At 45.7% G+C, this 8,091-nt stretch overlaps 1 pseudogene across 1 annotated transcript; it reads right to left on the reverse strand.

The window, feature by feature from the left end:
* Positions 1-2,837: 2,837 nt before the first annotated feature.
* LOC311597784 (large ribosomal subunit protein uL5-like) lies at positions 2,838-6,075 on the reverse strand (annotated as a pseudogene). The gene has a single exon. The product of its transcript is annotated as a large ribosomal subunit protein uL5-like (transcript).
* Between the last annotated feature and the right edge of the window lie 2,016 nt (positions 6,076-8,091).

Consider the following 8,091-nt stretch of genomic DNA (forward strand, 5'->3'; position numbering starts at 1 on the left):
GCATGAGGTGGTTCGTCTTCTAATGGATAAACATCATCTGTTCTCTCACAAGCCTATTCTCCATCCCACACTCGGGATGAAAACAAATGTATTTTTACATCCATTACATATCCCCTTTTCTATTATATACAACAAAAATAATTATGAGAATTGTCCAGTAAAAGTTACATTGACAAGAATCAGTTCATTTGTATTTGACAATCTTGGAGAATTTATTCTACTGCCCATCCTATCCTACTGAGTCTTATCATAGTGTCCAAAGTTTTCCTAAATCACTTTATTACAATTTACATTTATCAACCCCTAAACATGTTTTTAGGTCTTAAACTAAAGCTTACAGTAATTCTATGGCTATCTAGTCTTCAACCCCATCAGAGACTTAAGAGGGAAATATTATCTAAAATGTAGGAAGTGCAGGCAAGCAACATCTAAAAGTAGAGACAGGACGGAGAGTTGACTGCCTGGACAGTCACTAGAGGTTTCTCTGTATCATTGGGGCATCCAAAAATATCTGACAGACTTTTCTGTGAAGCAGGAATTTTGAAGGACTGGCTCACCTAGTCTCTGCAAAATCTGCTTAACCTTGAAAACATATACAAGAAAGTAAATTAAGATTCTTCTGTAATTAACTAAACTAGTATCTAATAAAACTACAAGTAAGATTTATAAATGACTACTAATATGTATCTCCAATCATCCTGAACAGTTTGTAATTAGTTAGCTCTCATAAAACTAGAATTTTAGCCTGGCATGGTGGTGCACGCCTTTAATCCCAGCACTCGGGAGGCAGAGGCAGGCGGATCGCTGTGAGTTCGAGGCCAGCCTGGTCTACAAAGCGAGTCCAGGACAGCCAAGGCTACACAGAGAAACCCTGTCTTGGGAAAAAAAAAAAAACCTCAAAAGCAAGCAAGCAAACAAACAGAGGAATTTACTAAAGGAAACTCTGTTCGCCAACCACATAAACCACACTTGGGTAAAAGATCTTTATTTATGTGTGTGTGTGTTTTCTGTGTATGGTGGAGTGGTGGGGTGAGGGAGGGGCTGTGGGGGCCACAAAGGATGTTGAATCACCTTGAGCTGGAGTCCAGGGGGCAGTGAGCTGCCTCATGTGGGTGCTGGGAACCAACCTCTGGAAGAACAGCACATGCTCTTAACTCCCGAGGCAGGATATTCTTTTTTTTTTTTTTTTTTTTTTTTTTTTTTGGTTTTTTCGAGACAGGGTTTCTCTGTGTAGCCTTGGCTGTCCTGGACTCACTTTGTAGACCAGGCTGGCCTCGAACTCACAGCGATCCGCCTGCCTCTGCCTCTGCCTCCCGAGTGCTGGGGATTAAAGGCGTGCACCACCACGCCCAGCTGAAACTGGGGGGGTCTTATAGTTATGACTGCCTTAGTGCTCTGCTGAGGAATGCTGCTATCTCAAACCCTCCAATGCCCTTGGGACCCAGGATTTCCAAGTGAAGTGCTTTCTGGTTTGAATTGTGGATTCTCAGTACTCACTGTTGTACTTTAATAAGGATTTGGTTAGGAAGAGGCAGGTGACAGGTAAAGAGCATGCTGCCTTGAGTAACTGAGACCTTATCGAAAATGCTAAGCCAGTGCTCTCCACCTCAGCCACGTAGCAAGTCCCTCACCACAGAGCAGGAAGAGTTTTACCACCAAGCTCCATCCTAACCCGTATTTTCTACACGGACGCCTGCTATATAACCCAGGCTGGCCTCAACCCTGTAAACATCCTGCCTTAGGCTACCAGTGCTGGGACTAAATTGTGGCCCTGTTATGCTCAGTTACTCAACAGCTTCTAAAGCAAGAAAGGGTCGTGTAGTCTGTGCTCGCACAACCATCCTCTGGTCCTCAGCTTTATCACACGGGCAGGCACATGCTTGTGTTCACGTTCCCTCTTTTGGTTCTTTTGTTAATAGAAGACTTTTAGAATGGGCTTGGGGAGAAGACTAAGGTTGAGGAAAAACTATATTCAAAGAAGCTTTCACCTTGAAAGCTGCCAGGAGGAAGATGGAAGAGGAGGAAGAGAGAAACCATGCCATTTGTAAGCTGCCAGTATCTCAAAGGAGAAGCAGCCAAGAAGAGAGAAGTTAAACTGAGTAACTCCAGGGTTTGAGAAAGTCTAAGTACCTTCTTTCAGTTGGGGTAGGTAATTATTCCAACCCCCACCCCCATCCCGCTTTTTTTAAAGAATGGTTTAATTGAATCAGACTTCCTGAGGAGCCATCTCTCTGCCCGGAGACAGGCCAAGAGGAGCTAACTCCTAAAGAAGAAGACACAGGCAGTGTGTGCTGTTCTAACCTCTGGGGAAGATCAGAACGTCTCCCCCAGAGCATGAGGTGGAGTCCGTTCTTTTGACCAGGAAGCAGTATCTTCCCCCTGCTGGGACTCAGCAGAGCCCAGACGTCCGTTCACCAGAGCCTCTGGGACCGCAGCAGCAGAACTTCCAGAGCTGAGTCTCGTCAGTCACTTAGGAAATGAGGCAGAATTAGAGAATAGACAGAACACAAATGGAAATATAAACTTTGGGTGTCTTTGATGAGTGTAGGAGGGCCCAGCTTGCTACGGGCAGTGCCACCCCAGGCTGGTGGTCCTTGGGCAATAAGGAAGCAGGCTGGGCAAGACAGTAAGCAGCACCCTTCGCTGCCTCTGTTTCAGCTCTTCCCTGGCTCGCCTCAGGGATAAACAAGTCACCTGGAAGTGTAAGATAAATGAACCCTTTCCCAGCAGGGTGTGGTGGCGCACCAAGGCTAACACAGAGAGACCCTGTCTTGAAAAACAAAACAAAACAACAACAACAAAAGATTTGCCAAACACTAACCACTTTAACACCACACTCAGATGGATGGAAGTTTATTTGACCACTGAACAAGAACTGACCAGTCAGGGCCACAGTCCTATCTTGGGAATCAGACTGAAACATAGGTCTGCTTCTAAGGCAGGCTTTTTATAAGAAAAAATGTAACTAAGTAACGGTAACCAGGTAGTACCACAAAACTGAAGCCAGCTAATAACCAGCTAACAAAATCGCAAGTAGGTATCAATCAGGTATCCAGGTGTGGGAAGCAACATTATATCATTTTGACTAGCTAGACAAAGCATTTCTAACTGGCCTTTAATTTGATTGGCTCTGTATTTAAGGAACTTTACAAAATGTCCAGGTAACAAATTATACAAAGTTTGAGAAATGAAACCATAGAGACATAATCATTGGAAAGCAAACCCTGAAAACTTGAACTTAATTTCACCTTATACTCAAGATGGAAACTAAAAATTAAAATGGCGACAATTACACTATATTAAAGGCTAAAGCAAGGACTGGACAGATGGCTCAGCAGTTAAGAACACGGACTGCTCTTCCAAAGGACCCAGGTTCAATTCGCAGCACCCACATGGCAGCTCACAACTGTCTGCAACTTCTAGGTCAGACACCCACACACAGACATACATACATACAGGCAAAACACCAATGCACATAAAAACAAACAAAAAGGCAAAAGCAGGTCTCAACACTCTCACAAAATTGAGAACGATGCTAGTTAACATACATAGATTATGTACATTATGATGCTCAGTCCTCAGAAGTTCCTATCTGGAGCTGAAGGCCTGGAGGGTTCCTGGAGCGCTGCTGGTCTTCAGCCTGTACTGAATTCCCAGGTAGAGGTGGAGGAGGCAACAGTAGGGTGGATGAACGTGCCTGCGCCAATGAGGGTCAATAGGCAACAAACAAAAGCAGTTTCCTTCTTCCACCAGGAGGGGCCGCCCACATTTAGGGTGGGTCTACCTGCTTGAAATGATGTTATCAAGAACCCTTCCTACACACACACACACACACACACACACACACACACACACACACACAAACGAGTGTGGAACAGTTTATTGATTCCAGATTCAACCAAGTTGATAACCCAGGTCAGCAGCTACGAGGTGGAGCCTGGTGGTACACACCTGAAATCTTGTGACTGCTTGGGCGGCGGCAGGAGGAGAGGAAGCTGAAGGTGACCACCAGCTATATAGGAACGTCAAGGCTACAGGACACCCTGTTTTAAAAAGACAACACAAACCCCCCTAGCTGAGGAAGGAAGCAATGGTCCCAGATGTTTGTGTCTGTGGGAGGAGGTAGCGGAAGCTCCTGTCACAGGAGTTAGAAAACAGTGTGTAAGTGGAGAGTAGGGATGGTGTACAAAGCTCTACACAGGCCCCACGATTATGAATACTTTCTTCCTTTGTGCCACCAACTTTGAAGACTAGAAACATTACTTCCTGGCTTTGAAAATCATAGCTTTGGGGCTGAAGAGATGGCTCAGAGGTTAAGGGTACTGACTGCTCTTCCAAAGGTCACAAGTTCAATTCCCAGCAACCACATATTGGCTCACAACCATCTATAACGAGATCTGTATACATAATAAATAAATAAATCTTTTTTAAAAAGCATAGCTTTTCAGCAGTGGATTCTTAGCATCAAAATTTTATGGTTTGAAGACTTTCAAAGGCAAACTTTTGGACAACAGCTCTGTCTGGGCTTTGAGTGTCATTGACTAGCGTTCAACACTTAGCAGTATGTTTGATTTTTTTTTCATGCATATACATGTGCCAGTGCATGTTTGTGTGTGTGCATTCGTGCCTACGCACGTGACTGGAGGTTGACATCAGGTATCCTTCTTGTTCACCCTCCTCCCTGTTTATTAAAACAGTCTCTCAACTGGAACCAGAGCTTGCCAGTTAAGCTGGTCTGGCAAGGCGGCTTACTCTGGGGATCTGCCTTCTGGGCGCTGAAACCCCAGACGGCCTGCCAGAGAAAAGCCAGCATTTTCATGGGTTACAGAGACCCTTGATTCCAGTCCTTATGCTTGTAAAGCAACTGCTTTCCATGCTGGCCTGGCTCTGGCCCCTGGGTGTCCTGTCACATCCCTGGTCCCTGCATGGGACCTTGAGTCCAGCCGCAGTCCTCTCTGCATCTTGGCCTGGAGTCCACTCTCCTAGATTGTGTGATGATGACCTGGAGAACCAGGGAGGATTCTGCTTGGCAGTGGTCGCTCCTGAGGGGAGCTGCTCCCTCTGACCCTTTTGTCCTTACTGTGGTTAAAGTCAGCAAGTTGTAGCCCAGGAATCTGAGGCATTTCCCCTTGAGATAAAGTCAGAGTCTGATGGATTTTGAGGTGTTAGAAAGAAACAAATTAAGAGTCTGTTCAGTTGAAATGAAGTTAGCGCATGCTCCTTATTTAAATGACAGCAGTGGGAGACAGAACTGCTTAGGGGTCTTCGTGTTATTGGGAAAATCAAGGTTCTGCTTTTAGGTTCCTAGTCTTCTCCTTCTTTTGCATTTCTGAGAAACTTTTATTGGCCATTGGATAAAATTTATTTGCCAAGAAGGACAATCCCATCGTATTTCTGCTGGAACCAGCTCATGGCCTCCTCTTTGCTGACCCTGTGCTTGGCCTCAATGCAGCCTGTCCTGCACTTCCTCTCTACGATGCTGAAACCTGGCCTACCCAGCACCATGCAGAAGTCCAGGACGAAGACACCAATGCTTAGGTCGTATTTGATGCCCAGATCAATGTGTTATTGAATCCAAAACCAAAGTTTCCAGTCTCTGAGAAGATATCTTTCCGCAATTTACACTCCTGCACCTTCAGGCCTTTCTCCAAACTTTCTTCTGCCTTGGCTCCACGCACTGTGCAGTGAACAGCCATCTTTTCATTTCTCCAGGGTGTACCTGGCTTTGGAAAGTACAGGCGTCTGGCCTGTGAGCTGCTCCAACACCTTGGCTGCCCGCATCAGTCTGTCTCCGCTCTCCCCACACAGATGCTGAGGCAGAGCTTGCGGACCTGAAGTTCTAGTGTGTGTGGGGGGGGCGGGAGGTTCTCTTTTTCACCCTGATCTTGCACCATGATGGAGAACAGGAAGAGAATGTTTGTTTGTTTGTTTGCTTGTTTGTTTTTGGGTTTTGGAGGCAAGGTTTCTTTGTGTAGCCTTGGCTGTCCTGGACTCACTTTATAGACCAGGCTGGCCTCGAACTCACAGCGATCTGCCTGCCTTTGCCTCCTGAGTGCTGGGACTAAAGGCGAGAGCCACCAGGCCCGGCTGAAGAGGTCTTTAAATCAAACTAAAAAGTAGTTGGTTAGCTGGGCGGTGCTGGCGCACGCCTTTAATCCCAGCACTTGGGAAGCAGAGGCAGGCAGATCTCCATGAGTTCGAGGCCAGCTTGGTCTACAGAGTGAGTTCCAGGACAGCCAGAACTGTTACACAGAGAAACCCTGCCTCAAAAAACGAAAAACAAATAACAACAAAACCAAAAATAGTGGTTGGTTACACCTTTTCCACTGCGGGTATGCACAGCACCAGCCACTACTATGAAAGCTAGTCAGGAGGGATGGAGCATGTTAGGTTTGGGGTGGAAGCCAAGAAAACTTGCTTCAGATGCAAAAGCTTAAAACGGAAATTTTCTTTTCTGAGTTTAGGGAGGCAGCCAGTTCAGGATCTGAACTGCGCCCGTGAGGGGAAGTTGTATTGAGTATTTAAGGAAGAAAACCACAACTAAGCTCACACAGGGGGGCAGATGGTGGGACAGGGCAGTCACCTCTGACTCACGTTATTTTGCTAACAAGAAGTTCTAGCTAATCTTAAAAGTGTGCCTGGAAGTTGGGGGCAGGTGGGCTTGTGGTTGGGGAATTTCCGGGAACAATAAGGCCACAGCGTCTCTCATTGAACATAAACCTAAACCTGGTATTTATGGTAAACCTGACCTTGTGTAGAGATTTTTTTTAAATCAGCAACTAGCTGAGATGATGTGGCTGGTGGGTCCGAAATAAAAATCTCATAGTTATGCTACCCAAAGGGAGCAGGCCTCAACAGAGCTTACAGTAGAGCACCAGCTTGATTCCTTTTAAAGATTTATTAATTTATTATGTATACAATGCTCTGCCTGCATGTACACCTGCAGGCCAGAAGAGGGCATCAGATCACATTATAGATGACTGTGAGCCACACTGTGCTTGTTGGGAATCGAACTCAGGACCTCAGGAAGAGCAGTTGGTGCTCGTAACCTCTGAGCCATCTCTCCAGCCCCCAGCTTGATTTCTTTATATTCTATAACTTAAGTATTTGGTGTCTTTTATTTACTTATTTATTTTGAGACAGGGTCTCTCTGTGTAGCCTTGGCTGACCTAGACTTGATTGTAGACCAGGCTGGCCTCGAACTCACATTGATCCACCTGCCTCTGCCTTCCAAGTGCTGGGATTAAAGGTGTGCACCATCACACCCAACTCATATTTGGTGTTTTAAGCATTTGGGTATGTTCTGGAGGGTAACCAGAAGAAGTAGCAATAGCCTGCAATGGTAGGAAGGTCTATGGGACCCAACTGACCAGGTGCTCAAAGGCAGGAAATCCACACCAGTAGAGGGGCTTTGATTTGGTAGCATGTGGTATCTACTTGGGATATGGCCCCTAATAGTGGGTAAGTTCATTTAAAGTGTGTGTGTGTGTGTGTGTGTAAGCTCCCACAGTGTGGCTTTTCCAAAAGGCCTTTAGTGTTAGTTATTCCTCCTCTTATTTTACCATTTTGCTCTCCCATGTAATTCTTCCTGTTCTCCTTTTCTCCTTTATGCCTTTATAATACTGTATTCTATATCACTTTTCTTCTTCTTCTTCCTCCAATGAGGAACACGTTCTTTCCTTCTCCTTCTCCTTCTTCCAATGAGGAACATGTTCTTTTCTTCTCCTCCTCCGTCTCTTTCTCCTCCTCCTCTTCCTCCTCCTCTTCCAAGACTGGGTTTCTCTGTGTAGCCTTGGCTGTCCTGGATCAGGCTGTCTTCACACTCACAGAGATCCTGCCCCTGCCTCCCGAGTGCTGGGATTACAGGTGTGCGCCATCTCGCTTGGCTATCTCATTTTTCTTAAAAGCCCTCCTTCTCCCTCATGACGTCTTACTAGCCGCCTAACCTCTATGGGTATTTCAAGTGAAACACACATTTCACTTATTTTAAAAAAGCTAACACATGAGAGAAACACTGCGTGTTTTCTTACATCAAGCTCCAGGGCTGTGGGAATCACAAAACGCTGTCTGATATATACAGTAAGGAACAAG

Source organism: Acomys minous (genome assembly GCF_964271855.1).
Source record: "Acomys minous genome assembly, chromosome: 5".
In the NCBI taxonomy this organism is placed as follows: domain Eukaryota; kingdom Metazoa; phylum Chordata; class Mammalia; order Rodentia; family Muridae; genus Acomys; species Acomys minous.